General features: G+C 38.8%; 2 protein-coding genes across 2 annotated transcripts in view; one reads left to right on the top strand and one right to left on the bottom strand.

Moving 5' to 3' along the window:
* Nucleotides 1-11,103, top strand: part of kcmf1 (potassium channel modulatory factor 1) — a 46,230-nt gene extending 35,127 nt beyond the window's left edge. Inside the window, exon 8 of the transcript XR_011015302.2 lies at nucleotides 8,285-11,103. The gene's annotated coding sequence lies outside the window, so the exon portion shown is untranslated. The remainder of the gene's footprint in view (nucleotides 1-8,284) is intronic.
* The window catches only part of LOC141385623 (uncharacterized), a 355,697-nt gene that overhangs the window by 130,595 nt on the left and 208,648 nt on the right, over nucleotides 1-16,454 (bottom strand). The window lies entirely within an intron of this gene.

Raw genomic sequence — 16,454 nt, 5'->3', positions numbered from 1 at the left:
TATATATATATATATATATATATAGCGCTTCACTTTTTCCACATTTTTTTGTTACAGCCTTATTCCAAAATGGATTAAATTAATTTATTTCCTCAAAGTTCTACACAGTTTTTGCAATTGTTGCAAATGTATTAAAACTAAAAAAGCTGAAAATTCAAATGTACATAAGTATTCACTGCCTGTGCTCAATACTTTGAAGCGACAGTGTTTAGCCATTTTCAGATCTTTCCAGAGATGTTCAATAGGATTTAGGTATGGGCTCTGGCTGGGCCACTCAAGGACATTCACAGAGTTGTTATGAAGCCACTCTATTGATATTTTGGCGGTGTGCTTTGGGTCATTGTCCTGCTAGAAGAAGAACCGTCGCCCCAGTCTGAGGTCAGGTCAGAAGCACTCTGAAGCAGGTTTTCATTAAAGATGTCCCTGTACATGGCTGCATTCATCTTTCCCTCTATCCCGACTAGTCTTCCAGTTCCTGCTGCTGAAAAACATCCCCAAAGCAAGATTGCTGCCCCCACCATGCTTCACTGTAGGGATGGTATTAGACCGGTGATGAGCGCTGCCTGGTTTTCTCCAAATGTAACGCCTGGCATTCACTCCAAAGAGTTCAACTTTAGTCTCATCAGACCAGAGAATTTAGTTTCTTATGGTCTGAGAGTCCTTCAGATGACTTTTCGCAAATTCTAGGTAGGGAGTGGCTTCCGTCTGGCCACTTTACCATACAGATCTGATTGGTGAATTGCTGCACAGATGGTTGTCCTTCTGTAAGGTTCTCCTTTCTCCACAGAAGTTGGAGCTCAGACAGAGTGACCATCAGGTTATTGATCACCTTCCTGACTAAGGCTCTTCTCCCCTGATCACTCAGCTTAGATGGCCGGCCAGCTCTAGGTATCAACGCTGCGTAAGCACAAAATCTTTGCGTATGTCAGGTTTTATGCTCACGTTTGGACATACTTAAGATGAAATGAATGTGAGAATGTGCGTTGGTCCATGGCAACTTCATGCCTGGCGTACGTGCATTTCTTGTGTGTGTTTGTTTTATTTCCATTGGCGTCTCCTAGAGGCAGTTATATTAAATTGCACACTACAAAGTATCTTTGAGCTGTGCAATGGCAGCTGTATGGGACGGGATCATCTGCATGTCTAGCAGGTATATAAGGTTTCCACACCACACAGTTGACCAGCCAAACATTAAAGTGCAATTTGCATTTGTAATCAGAGCGATCGACTGCACACACATTGCTATAAAGGCGCCATCTGAAGACGAATATGCATACGTGAATCAAAAACATTACATTCAATAAATCTGCTAATAATACATGATGCTCAAATGCGCTTAACATAATACACACACTTATTTATCATTCCTACTTGTCTTCTGCTTGATGAAGAGTAGGCAAAATCTGATATGTAATGGGGAAAAAAGAAAAATAGGTTCATTAGATGCTGGATTCGAACTGGGTTTAGGAATGATAGTGTCAAAACATGTTGCCACGTGCTTTAAGAGCTACGCCACTCGCGCTGCTGATGACTGCTCAACTCTCTCTATTAGCTCATTCCAACAGGGACCTCACTTAGTTACCGCGTCAGCTAAACTCTCCCATTCTATTTGTTTTCTTTTGTTATTAATTCTGGAGGACAAACTTGCAAATAACACAGATTTTACAAACTCTACCTCCGATAGGCTCACCTCCAATTCACATTCTGTTCAAAGTTTCTGTTTTGCTTGTTTTTGCCATTGCTTCTTCATTTGGTTTTGCAAAAGTAGAGTCATTAGCATATTCATACGGGGGAAGAGGCAGGAAGGGGTTTTGTGCTCGTGCATGTTGCGCTCAGTTTCGCGTTCATTCGGATGTACAAAGAGAATATGTGTGTGATTCGCGTACGCAGTGTTTCATACATCTGATTTTTTTACTGCGTACAAACATTTACAGCTTTGTGCGTACGCAATGTTTTATTATGATTTCAATGCAAGTCTTCGTACATGAGGCCCCTGGTGGTTCCAAACATCTTCCACTTACAGATAATGGAGGTCACTGTGCTCATTTAGAACTTTTAGAGCAGCAGAAATTTTTCTGTACCCTTTCCCAGCTTTGTGCCTTGAGACAATCCTGTCTCGGGAGTTTACAGATAACTCCTTTGTCTTCATGCTTGGTTTGTGCTTTGACATGCACTGTCAACCCTGGGACATTATATAAACATGTCTCTGCCTTTTCAAATCATGTCCAGTCAACTGAATTGACCACAGGAGAACTCCAATTGAGCTGCTGAAACCTCTCAGGAATGGTCAGTGGAAACAGAATGTACCTGAGATCAATTTAGAGCTTCACAGCAAAGACTGTGAATTCTTCTGTTGTTTTTCAGGTTTTTTATTTTTAACAAATTCGCAGCAATTTCAACAAATCCTTTTTATAACATTGTCATTATAGAGTATTGTGTAGAATTTTGAGAAAATAAATGAATTTAATGTATTTTGGAATAAGGCTGAAACATAAATATGTGTAAAAAGTGAAGCGCTATGAATACTTTCTGGATGCACTGTATGCATTTACAAACACACACATGCAACATGCATAATAATAGATCAGTAAATAAATAAAACACACTATATATACACGCACACATTCAAGTGTCTCCTTAAAATATTTATTAAAAGGGCTCAAGAATTTCTGAAAATGTTTTGGCTTTAACGAAAAGGTTTCAAAAGGTTTACGATAATAGAGAAAATGAATGGGATTTTCACATCTGAAACCTCACTGGTAGACATTCATTTGGTTTTCTATGATTGCTTGAGGCTTAACTATCTTGTTGCCTATGAGAAAAAAAAAATCTATACATAAACAGGTATAACAACCGATAACCTGTTTTTTTTATTTTATTTTATTTTTTTACTAAACGTCAATGTTTAAGTGTCTGTGTAACCACCAGATGTACTCTCTAACTTATGCACCTGTACAGACAAGTTAGGCTCTCTATTGTCATCTCGCTCTACTCTTCATTTCTGCTTCTAGTATGCTTGGATCCCTCTCTCTTCATCGGTAAAGGAGGGCGTGAGATTCGCAACTCTACGGCCTTTATTTTGAACTTCTCAGAAGAGTGACATGCTAACCTACTCTCTGCTAATAGACAGCACCTTCTATTTATTCAGTTTTTTCTTTTCTTTTATGATTCTTTTAAGCTTTGTGATTGATCATGCCACCTCCATGCCTATACTCTTATCCTCTATGTAAAATACAATGAGATGTATATGGAATTTGTGCGTTTACTTTCATAATGGATCTAGGACATGGGCAGACTTTCTTTTTTAATGTAAATTTAGAATACTACAATAAAAACGGTGCACAGCTTTTGATGAAAACCAAACCTCATCCTTTTTAATCTCTTTGGCTGTGGTCTGAATACTAGGCACATAAACCTGTTGAAGAACTCGTCAAACATCCTATCCAGCCAGAGCAGTTCCTACACGTTCTGAAAAATGACAGCTTGTGAATCTGAGCTGTAAGTGGAATGATGCTGGCCCACACAGAACTAACCAGAGATGATGAGGTTGCTGATTTAATGTTACCGAGACAGAACTGGTGTCAAGACTTATTGTACCACTGCTATGTTGTTTTTCTCACTACAAGTTATAAAAAGAAACATTGCACATAAGTGATTCTAACATTGGCAGAGATCAATTAAATCCAAAATCTTCGATTCTCACACACACACACTAGGTGTCCGTTCTTCGTACCTTGCTTAAATGATCGAAGATGATTTGGCAGATCCTGGATCTTTTAATCTTGATAACTGATCTTTGGCTAATTTGGTTCTTCAAACAAGTTCGTGAATCAGGTTAAAATGTCTGGATGAACTGATCTGAGATCGCTGCGTTTGTTGTGAAGGACTGATCTATCAATCATCGAAATGGCTGACTGCACAGCAGTGTAATGACATCATCTGATTGATATTCAATTATCCATTTAAGCAAAATTACATCAAATTCGTAGCACTCGAATTGTTAAATATGATATGCAATAACTTTCCAAATTTGTTGTGGGCAGCAGGCTTTACACTTTCTTGTGTCAAGAGTATTTAGCAATTTATTTAGTTTTACATTTAGAGTGGATTAGTCTGTGTAATAACTGGCTGTTTAAATTAATTCTGCATCAAAAAAAGCATTTTGATCTTGGTGAAGGTGTCTGAAACTTTTGCAAAGTATTAAATCACAGGCATATTATGTCTAAACATCTCTGAACTTTTTGTGGAGAGAACACCCCTGTTTTTGTACTTTTATTTCGGAGTGCAGATTGCATAAGTTTTATTTACATATTTTAAAAGTTATATTTAACTTATGGTTTACTTTAATTAACAAAAAAAAAAAAACTTAAAACAGGGGTCTTAAAAAGATTTAAAAGTTGATGAATCAAATATGAGAAAATTAAGGCCCTTAAAAGGTATTAAAAAATGTTAATTGCATTTTTACGAGGTCTTAATGTTTGTTCAAGCGCTGTCCAAAGTGTTTGACTGCAAAAAAAGAATAAATATATTTACTTTTCTTCAAATATTAACATTAGGGAGCTCGAGCCATGTTTGTAGTTTGGGCTGGGGCGTGTCAATATCATGTATTTTGTTACGTTCTCAACATGTAGCGAAACCATAAAGCGGAACAGACGGCAAAATGGGAAAACGTAAGTTTACATACTCCTAGTTGGAGAAAGACGAGTCTAAACAGTGGCTGAAGCCTGTCTCTGAAGACAACCACGTAATTTATTATTTTAAGCTTTATTTCTTCCGAGCTTATCTGAGTTCTATTGCATGATTGTGCTCCATTGATTTATTTAACTACAACTGTTTATCAAGTGAAAGGTTTGAAATTGATTAGAACTTGAATTGGCGATGAGATCTCAAAATATTCGTTCTTTAAAAAGTCTTAAAAAGGTATTGAAATTACTTTTAGGATTCCTGCATATACCCTGTACTATACTTCTACCTTTTACTATTCTACTTAAAAAAAGATTAGGCACATAAAGTGTTTGACATTTTACACTTGGAATTTTAACTGTGCCTTTTCTTGTTAGGCTGTTTATACTTTTGGTTCTGTAAAACAGCAAAAATACAGCATGGTTATGTAGATTTGATACTTGTTCTGTTTCATGTTTGGGAAATATATGATATATGTAGAGTGTATGTGGGGGAAAAGTATTCCCAGAACTTCAAATTTTTCCAAAATGGGCTAAATTCGTTATTTTCCACAAATTTTTTACAAACTATCTTTAAAAAAAAATAACATTAAAGAAGTTAAAAATCACATTTCCAGGCTTACCCATGACACTTAAATGTATTCTATTTCCACTGATCATCCTTGAGATGTGTCTACAACTTGATTGCATTGGACCTTTGGTAAATGCTTTGATTGAACCTGATTTGTAAAGACCCACACCTGTCTATATAAGGTTTCACTGTTAACAGTGCACGTCATGTCACAACTTAAGTTGTAAATTTCAAGCACTTATCTGTATAGCTGTTAAGACAGGATTCTATTAACAGGGTGTCTGCGGAGTCTTAAAAAGTATTAAAAGTTGATGAGAAATTAAGGCCCTTAAAAGGTATTTACATTTTTAATCACATTTTTATGAAGTATTAAATTTTGTTCAAGTGTTGAAGTGTTTGACTTCAAAAAAGCATAAATATATATTTATTTCAGGTCGGGCGCATCTGACCAAACTCAATATCCGGGTTATGTGAGTGGAACGTAATTTGTGACAAACATGGCAAGGTAATGTGACACTCTCCTCATGTAGCGAAACACAGAGCGTAACAGATGCAAAATGGGAAAATGTACGTTTTGTACTCCTGGTTGGAGAAAGAAGAGTTTAAACAGTGGCTGAACCCTGTCACTGAACACAAACACATAGTTTATTCATGCGAGCTTATCTGAGTTCTGTTGCATGGTTGTGCTCCAATGATTTAACTACAACTGTTTGTTAAATGAAGGCTTTGATACTTGATTAGAACTTGTAGTGATGAGGTCTTAAAATATTCTGAGAAGGTCCTTTAAAAAGTCTTAAAATTAAATTCCTGCATATACCCTAATTAAAGTACAGTTCTGTGGAAGGGTACATTAAAGTTTCTGCAGCAATGAGGGTCCAGATGAGCACAGTGGCCTCCATAATCTGTATGGAGGAAGTTTGAAATTACTAGGTCTCTTCCTAGAGCAAGCTGCCCTGCTAAACTGAGTGATTAGTGAGAAAGGTCCTAATGATGTCCTCTCTTTGTCGAGAAGAGAACCTTCCAGAGGAACTACCATCTCTGCTGCACTCAGGCCTTTCAGGTAGGTAGTACAGATGCTCCAATCAGGATTTTTGCAGCCGATACTGAGTACCGATTCCTTGTCATAGTGATCCACCAATACACAGCACCAATTCTAATGTTTCAAGGTTTATAATGCATTAAGCACATTTTCCCTCTGAGTGTGATACTTAAGTGGAAATCTTTCCTTACCTGAGAGTATAAATGAAGGATGCTGCATATAATCTCTTAGGCACGTTTCATATTTAGGTATAATTCTTCCATGGTCATGGGTATTTTAACTACTTGCAGGCTTCACTGAGACAGTATGAGTATGCGTGAGACTCGCGGAGCTTCTGGCAGAGCAGAGGTCCTTCAGAATAGAAGGATTAGCCCAAAAAATGTGTGCCAAACTCGTAGCATCATACTTAAAAAGGTTAAGGGCTCTTATTAGCACCAAAGGTACTTCAACAAAGTATGGAGCAACAGCTGTGAGTTCTTGTGTTCATGTCCACCCCTCTCTTTTGCCTTTGTTTTTATTTTTGAGTTAATTTGTGAAACAATTCAAACAGACTTCTTTCAATCTCATTATGAAGTATTGTTTGTACAACCAGTTTGATCTATTTTGGGATTCCTAGATGCAACAGTTTTAACCTTTCCAGGCACTTCTTCGAACAGATTATTCAGTAAACAATAAAACTCAGTGAGGTTTTCGTGCTAAAGCATTTGCTTGTAAAACCACCAAGATTTAATTTTTCAAAAGAATGTGTGTGAATATGTTGGTTTGTGTGTTCATATATAACATTGCGGTAGGTCACTCAAAGATCTAAATTTGAGGTTCATTTACTCAGTGGATTGTTGAAGATCTGTGGCTCAAACTGTGTTCCTTGGTGATTTCATATAATTCAAGAAGGTGGTCTCATCACTAGAAGCAGAAAAACATCCATGAATGCAAAATTGAATAGCCATGGCTCCTGATGTATTGTGGTCTTACCAAGCAAGAGTATTGGTCCATTTGTGCAAAAAAAGTCAAATATTATTAACAACAATAGTACAGCCTTTAAGTGAATACTCAAAATTCAAGCAATTGTCTGTACAACTGTTGAGACAGGAGTGTATTGAGGTACAGTTCTGTGGAAGGGTACGTGCAGCAATGAGGGTCAAGATGAGCACAGTGGCCTCCACAATCTGTATGGAGGAAGTTTGAGTCTTCTTCTAGAGCAGGCTACCCTGCTAAACTGAGTGATCAGTGAAAAGGGTCCGGATTATGTTCTCTCTGTGGTGAAAGGAGAACCTCCTAGAACAGGGGTGTCAAACTTAGTTCCAAAAGGGCAGAAGCACTGCACAGTTTATTTCCAACCCTGCTCCAACACACTTACCTGTAGGTTTTAAACAAGCCTGAAGGACTCAATTAGTTTGATCAGGTGTGTTTAATTAGGGTTGGAACTAAACTGTGCAGAGCTGCGGCCCTTTTGGAACTGAGTTTGACACCTGTGTCCTAGAAGAACTATTTCTGGTGCACTCAGGCCTGTAAGGATGCTCTGATCAGAATCTTTGCAGCTGATACTGAGTACAGATTCCTTGTCCAGTAGTTTTTAAACTAGTTCTTTCACATTCTTTGAATTTAAGTCTTTAATAATCAGTTTCTTTACATACACAAATATTACTAAAGTCATTGATAATGGTATTAAACTTGGATGATTGATTTGTCTAAAGCGGATGAAGAAAATAAACTCTTCATTAACTCACTTTTGTATATAAAATTAACTATGGGAATTTTTAAACTCGAGTGATCGTCCAAGCTCTGTTCACACATGGTTAAAATTTATAATGTTTACTTCTGCTTGTGCACGTTGTTATTATTTAGATGATTGATTCATCTGCAAGTTCATTCATTCATTTTCTTTTGCCCTTCCAGCTGCAACCCAGTACTGGTAAACATCCATACACACACACTAACACACCTACACTATAGACAATTTAACTTATTCAATTCAATTATCTCTCTCTTCAGACTGTGGGGAAAACTGGAGCACCCGGAGAAAACCCACGCCAACACAGGGACAACATGCAAACTTCACACAGAAAGGCCAACTGCACAGCAGGGACTCAAACCAGTGACCTTCTTCAGAGGAGAAATGGTCGTCCCCAACAGAGCCTGGTTTCTCTCAAGGTTTTTTGCTTCACTTTCGTCAATTGGTGAAGTTTTGTTCCTCGCCACTGTCGCAACTAGCTTGCTTGGTTTAGAACTTGTGGTGCTGCACATTGATGGATTTTCTCTTCAGTGTTTGAACTTTCAGCGGTGAAAATTAAAATGCACTGAACTAAACTGAACTTCAACTCTGAAACAGTTCAGGACTGACACAGTTTCAATTTACTTCTATATTAAGCTGCTTTGACAAAATCTACATTGTAAATGCACTATAGAAATAAAGGTGAATTGAACTAAAAAACAAACACAAGAGATGTTAATTATTGCATAAATATTCATTTTAAAACCGAACCATAAATAAAAAATAGACATATTAAACAAAAATATATATTTTTTCAATTTACTGAATTTTACAGCCATTCCTGTCTTCATTGTGCACCACAGCTGTGTTTTCAGGCGATATTATCATTGCAATTCACAAGACCACAAGCTCCAATATACCTGCTGCTACTTTACCTGTAAGGCATGGGCTGTTTGCCACAACTTTAGCCCACACTATTCTTGAACAGCGCTTTGGTTTGGAGCAGCTGTCTCTGTCACTTCAGCCACTATTGTTAGACTCTTGAGATGCCTTTCATGCCACACTGTCGCCTTTCTACCAAAATAACTCTTTGTGAGATACCACGTAATACAAATCAATTCAAAAACATTTCCTTCATTGTCACGGAAAATGAAATTGCAAAATGAAAACTTAAACTTATATTCTTAATAAATTTTATATATATTTCTTAACATTATTGTGCCTGAATATGAAATTGTATTGTATAGCCACTTCCTGGAGCTATTTGCTATTCTATTTAATATAAGGCATACACACTATGCTATCGTTCACAAGTTTACAGCCAGTAAATTGTTTATTTTAGTATTTTAGTTTTTAATCAGCAAACATTAAACAGCATGTCTAAAATGTGTTAGGAGTTGTATTTGTGTTTAGTTTTTTCTCCCCCTGATGAAAACAGGTTATAAATTATGCATACGTATTAAAAAATAAGCAAAAGTTCAGAATGTTCTGGATTGTGTTTTTACTGATGCGTTGGTGGAGTAAAGGGTATAGAACATACAGATATAAAACTCTAAACCAAAATCTATATACTTTTCAGTGGTGTGAAAAATGTTTGCCCTCGTTAACTAAATTTTATTTTGAATATTAGTCACATTTTAATATTTCAGATCATCTAACAAATTTAAATATTTTTTAAATATAACACAAGTTAACACATCATGCAGTTTTAAATGAAGATTTTTAATACCAAGGGAAAACCAAATCCAAAACTACAGAGCCCTGTGTAAAACTGCCATTTCTAAAGCTATGTGACTGCAGTGAATCACTGTGGGAGCCATTATCTACAAATGGCAAAAGTATGGAACAGTGGAGAACCCTCCCAGGTGTGGCTGGCCAACCAAAATAATTAAATTCAATTCAATTCACCTTTTTTTGTATAGCGCTTTTACAATGTAGATTGTGTCAATGCAGCTTCACATATATGATCATAGTAAACTAAAACAGTGTAGTTCAGTTTTCAGAGTTTAAGTTCAGTTCAGTTTAGCTCAGTTCAGTGTGGTTTAATAGTCACTACTGAGATTCCAAACACTGAAAAGCAATCCATCGATGCACAACTCTACAGATCCTGAACCATGCAAGGAACCATGCAAGGAAAAAACTTCACCAATTGGCGAAAGTGTATAATTAAAAAAAAAACTCGAGAGAAACCAGGCTCAGCTGGGCACAACCATTTCTCTACTGGCCAAATGTCTTGTGCAGAGCTGCAGTCTAGGCGCTGGAGGCTGGAAGTTGGACCTCGGTAAAGACTCTAATTACCCCAAGAATGCAGTGACAACTCATCCCAGAGATCAAAAGATCTCAGTTAAAGGTGCAGTAGGTGATCTTTCACAATGCTAACAGCTTAGCATAAATCTCTGAATTACACTCCCTCGCCCACGCCTCCTTAAATACGAGCACAGCAATATAACCCTCTCTCATGCGTTAAAAGTGACTAGTGCATGTCCAGCGGCGAGCAAGCCAAACTGACATGCTATTTCAGAGTGAATATTTAGAGTTGCATAGTAAACAATATAGGGAGAGACTAGGCGGAATATCGGTATTTACTTATGATTTGTTGTTAAACTAATTAAAATCTACATTATCGATGCTGTAAAAGGTCCCTTATGAAACTGAAAATAGTCGTATCAATCTTTTATCAGAAGATTTTAGTGGCTGACCAAGACTTCTCTGAAGATATAACCTGTTTGTAACAACAACATCTAACATTACATCAGCTTTGCATGAAGCTAAATAGTTTAAAAAAAACATTACCTGTCTAAGAGAAATCCTTCAGCCATTGTTTCATCCTTTCTCCAGCGTGCAAAGGTAACTCCAATATTGATCCAGGTTTTTAAAATGTTTTGAATAAGCAGGTTTTCACCGATCGTGCGCGCGCCCTCTCTCGTGAATGCGTGGCACCAACAGTGGTCGTCGGCGATGCGTACAATACGGCTGCGCAGTTGTTCAAATCTGCATTTGCTGACAGACAGTTTCACCTACTTATCAGAATTATGAGAGATGTCGGTCCGACTCTATTTAATTGGATGAACATTTTTTTAGTTTTATGCCTTACCCAAAATATATAAAATACATATAAATACATTTAGATCATTTACTTGAATCTTTACTATTGGACTGTGAAGAGACTTTCAACCAGCATAACAAAAAATGCTTCTGAAGAAAATCACCTCCTGCACCTTTAAGATCAGTGTTTATGACTCCACCATAAGAAAGAGAATGGCCAAAATGTTTGCATGGCACAGTTCAACATGAAAACCACTGCTGAGCAAAAACAACATAATGGTTCATCTCAGTGTTGTGAGAAAACCTCTTGATGATCCAAAGAGTTTTGGAAATGACTCTTACAAGACAAAAGTTGAACATTTTTGAAAGGTGTTTGTCCTATTATGTGTGGTGTAAAAGTGACACCGCGTTTCAGGCAAAAAACATCATACCAACAGTGAAATGTGGTGGTGCTATTGTAACGGTCCGGGGCTGTTTTGCTGCTTCAGGACCTGGAAAAATTGCTGTCATGAATTAAACCATGAATTTTGCCCTGTACCGAAATATCCTGAAAGAGAATGTCTTGCCAAGCTGAACCGCACTTCAGCAAGTCAACTTCTGAATGGCTGAAAAAAAGAAGACTTTGGAGTGGCTTGGTCAAAGTCCTGACCTGAATCCAATTAAGATGCTGAGGCATTACAAAGGCAGTTCATGCTCAAAAATCCTGAAATGTGGCTGAATTACAACAAGTCTGCAAAAATAAGTGGGCCCAAATTCATCCACAGCACTGTAACATACTCATTGCAAGTTCAAGAGTTCACACTTACCTGATGACTGATCATAAAGCTTGTTTGGCATGCTGTCAAGGGAAAGAGCCCTGAGCTTACAAGATCCTTGAGCCATAGGCTCCCTCCAGTTTGCAGGGTAAGAGGGGAGTTTGAGCTCAGGTAGATCTTGAAAATTCCCCCAACTAATTTCTGGCTAATAGATAACATATAAAGAGATAAATACAGCTTAATAATAGCTTAACTATGTTGCCAATTTAGTATGTTCAATTTACTCAAGTCGCAAGTTTTCAAAATCAGAATCAGTTTTATTGCCGCGTGTGCTTCACACACACAAGGAATTTGTTTTGCTTTGGAATTTGTTTTGTTTTGCTTCCAGCTTCCAGTGTACATAAAGTGACAACACAAAATAAATATGAAAAAAGAATAACGATAAACTTTAAACAGAGATGCAGTTAGTTAAGAAATCTGGATGTTGAATTGTATGTACAGATTTGTTATAAATATACAGGTTATAAGGTGCTGTGTAAAAATGTGAATGGAGAAAGTATGAATCTGTCTGATGAAGAGCCCTATGGGTCGAAATGTTACACGCTTTGTGTCAGCTTTTTTAATTTAATAAATTTGTATTTTTGGAGCTTTGGTGTTGCTGCCTTAGATTAATAAGTTGGGGAATATTTAACTGTTCATAAGGTAGATGGCCTGAGAAAAGAAACTTTTCCTGTGTCTGTGTTTCTGCTTGTTGCTCTTAAGCGCCGACCAGACGGTAACAGTTTGGAGAGGTAGTGTGCTGAGTGCGAGGCGTCTAGAGTGATTTTGTGAGCCCTTTTACCCACTCTAGAAGAGTATAGTTCTTGAAGTGTAGGAAGGGCAGTGCCAGTGATACGTTCAGCAGTCCGGACTATTCGCTGTAGTTTACGGAGGTCGGTTTTGGCAGCTGAGCTGAACCAGACAGTGATTGAAGTGCAGAGGATGGATTGGATGACAGCTGAGTAGAACTGTACGAGCAGCTCCTGTGGCAGGTTAAACTTCCTCAGCTGATGAAGGAAGTACAGTCTCTGCTGGGCTTTCTTCACAATAGAGTCTATGTGAATGTCCCACTTCAGATTCTGAGAGTGGTGGTGCCCAGAATCCTGAATGACTCTAATGCGGCTATAGTGCTGTACATAATGGTGAGTGGGGGGGAGTGGAAGGGGGTTTCTCCTAAAGTCCACAATCATTTTCACTGTTTTGACTGTGTTTAGCTCCAGGTTGTTTTATCTGCACCATAACGCCAGCCGCTCCACCTTCTGGCTGTATGCAGACTGGTTACCGTTCCGGATGAGGCCGATAACAGAGGTGTCATCTGCAAACTTTAGGAGCTTGGTGACAGGGTCTTTTGCAGTGCAGTCGTTGGTGTACAGGTAGAAGAGCAGTGGGGAGAGAACACATCCCAGGGAGGCACCAGTGCTGATGGTGCGGCTGTCATATGTGATTTTGCCCATTCTGACTAGCTGTTGTCTATCTGTCAGAAGCTGGTAATCCATTTACAGACAGAGCTAGAAACAGAGAGCTGGGTCAGTTTGTACTCGAGCAGTGATGGGACGATGGTGTTAAAGGCACAGCTAAAGTCCACAAACAGAATCCTTGCGTAGTACCCTGGTTTGTCCAGATGTTGTAGGGTATAGTTGTTGACTGTTGACTGCATCATCCACAGACCTGTTTGCTCTATAGGATAACTGCAGGGGGTCCAGAAGGGATCCAGTGATGTCCTTCAGATATACTAGCACCAGTCTTTCGAATGACTTCATAACTACAGATGTTAGGGCAAGAGGTCTGTAGTCAATGATTCCTCCGATCTTTGGCTTCTTCGGGATTGGGATGATAGTGGAGCACCTGAATGGAACCTTGAGCTGTTCCAGTGATCTGTTGAAGTTCTGTGAGAAAATGCGAGCCAGCTGGTCAGCGTAGGATCTCAGACATGGTGGTGAAACACTGACAGGGCCTGGTGCTTCTCTTCTGTTTACTAAAGATCTGATGCACAGTATCCTCACTGATCTAAAGTGCAGGGTAAGAGGGGGATGGCTGGAGGTGTTGATGGCTGTGTAGGGAGATGGTCCGGGCAGGTGTGAGGTGTCTGGTCAAAGGTGTCAAATCTACAGTAGAAAATATTCAGCTCGTTTGCAAGATGTTTACTGCTGTCGATGCTGGTGGACAGAGTCTTGTAATTAGTAATAGCCTTCAAGCCTCTCCACGCTGATGCAGGGTCGCTAGCAGTAAACTGGTTTTGCAGCTTTTTGCCATAGCTCTTCTTAGCCCCACCAATTTGATTTATCAGTGTGTTCCTGGCCTGATAGTACAAGATTCTGTCCCCACTCCTGTAGGCATCCTCTCTGGCCTGACAAAGCTGTCTGAGTTTTGATGTGAACTATGGTTTATCATTGTTAAATGATAAGTAGGTCCTGGACTCCTGGTAGGGATGCATAACTCCTCACAGAATCTGATGTATGATGTTACAGTCTCTGTGAGCTTGTCCAGGTCGGTGGCTGCTTTTTCAAAAACACTCCAGTCAGTGCATTCAAAACAGGCTTGTAGGGCCTGCTCTGTGTTGCTGGTCCATCTCTTAACAATCCTTAATACTGGCTTAGCAGCATTAAGTTTTTGCCAGTAAGTTGCTATAAGATGAACCAGGCAGTGGTGGGAGAGTCTTAGCGCTGCTCTGGCGACGGAGCTATATGCATCCTTTATTGTGGTGTAGCAATTGTCCAAAATGTTATTGTCTGTGGTGGGCCATGTAATGTGCTGGTTGAATTTAGGCAGCTCATGTGTGAGTTTTGCTTGATTAAAGTCACCAAGAACCATAAAAACAGTCTGGGTGTCGTTGTTCTGTCTCTGTGATCAGATCAGCCAGCTGTTGCAGCGCAGTACTCACGTGTGCTTGCGGTGGAATGTAAACACAGATGAGAATGAACGAGGAAAACTAAAAACAGCTTACAGTTAATGAAAAGCACTTCCACATCAGGACAGCACATCTTCTTTAACACAGTAACATCCGTACATCACCTTCTGTTGATGTAAAAGCATGTCCCATGACTCCGGATCACAATCTGCTTTGTACAGCTGAAAGTCTGGTAGGTGTAATGCGCTGTCCAGAATGGCTTCATTAGCCAGGTTTCCATAAAACACAGAGCAGCAGAGTTGTTAAAGTTCTTGTTTTTGTGTGTGAGCAGAAGTAGTCCGTCCATTTTGTTAGGAAGAGAGCGGAGATTCGCCATATGCATGCTGGGCACCGCCGTTCTGAAGCCGCGCTGTCTAAGCCTGACAAGCACGCCGGCTAGCTTCCCAGCCTTGCACGTCTTGTGGCGGTTCCATAGAGCAGCTTTTTGGACTGTGGGAGGAAACCAGGGAACCCAAGGGACACCAACACGAGCATTGGGAAAACAAGCAAACTTTGCACAGTGTCAACTGGTTGAGTAGGGATTTTAACCAGTGACATTCTTGCTGTGAAGCAACAGTGCTAATCACTGGGCTGCCGTGTTTCCAAATCTAGAAAATGAGTTATGGTGGGAGAGGGGATTTTTCAAGATGAAGATACTGAGGGAAGAAACTCTGGTTATTTATACTGAGTTAGGATTCGTCTGATCGGTGAATCATGTGTTAGCTAATGTGGGACTGGCCGTGGTCAATCATAAGCATGTGATGCACTCGAAATTAGTCAGTAAATTAATTTCACTTATTGAAAGCACTGTACTTCAGTTGTTGCTGCTAAGGTTGGCCCAACCCGTTATTGGGTTTAGGGGGCAAAGTTTTTTTCACACAGGGCTATATATTTTCTATCTTTTTTTCCCTTATTAACAAAAACCTTAATTTGAATTTGGATTATCTTCGATTAATATTTAAATTTGTTTGATGATCTGAAAAGTTAAAGTGTGAAAAACATGTAAGAAAAAATAAGTAACCATTAAGGGGCAAACAATTTTTCACACAATTAATGGGTCTGTTAAATAGCTTATTGTACCTTTAAATGTTTAAATATAATGGACAACATGTAAACATTGTTGTAAGACATACCACTTTTATTAAATGCACAGTATTACAAGGAACATTTCCACTGACTGCAGAGAAGCTTCTCACAGGATGCACAAGCATAGAGTACTGACACCTAAAGCCGTGAGAGATCGAGTCTGCCGGGAGCACGCACTCACACACACACACACACACACACATTCACTCACAACTAGCAATCCAGCTAAACAAAGAAATGCCTAAACAGAAATGCCTAATTCCAGCTGCTTAAATGGGTGCATTTCACAAAGAAATGTCCATCACATCCCAAAATTTAAGGGGAGAAAAAAAACTAACAAAAGTAAAATAGACTTACCATGTATTGTTTTGATTTTGGGGTGACCAGGACATTTCTGTGCAGTTTTAGTGAGATTCACCCAACAGAGCATAAAACAATGTAAATAAATCTCAGGTTACAAAATAAATCATTTATAAACAGTGTTTCAGTGCTCAGTCACAGTTCTTCATTCATATACAATATTAAGAGCTTTTCAGAACTCAAAAAAGGATAGGGGTTTTCTTGGCTCTTTCCCCTTGGACGTGAATCAACCCTGTTTTTTTTTTGTTTTTTTTTAATCTATTCATATTATTTATTATA

The sequence above is a fragment of the Danio rerio genome, chromosome 5, assembly GCF_049306965.1.
Source record: "Danio rerio strain Tuebingen ecotype United States chromosome 5, GRCz12tu, whole genome shotgun sequence".
NCBI classification, from domain to species: Eukaryota; Metazoa; Chordata; class Actinopteri; order Cypriniformes; family Danionidae; genus Danio; species Danio rerio.
Note: the sequence above shows the minus strand (reverse complement) of the source record. Positions and strands in the feature narration are given on the sequence as shown.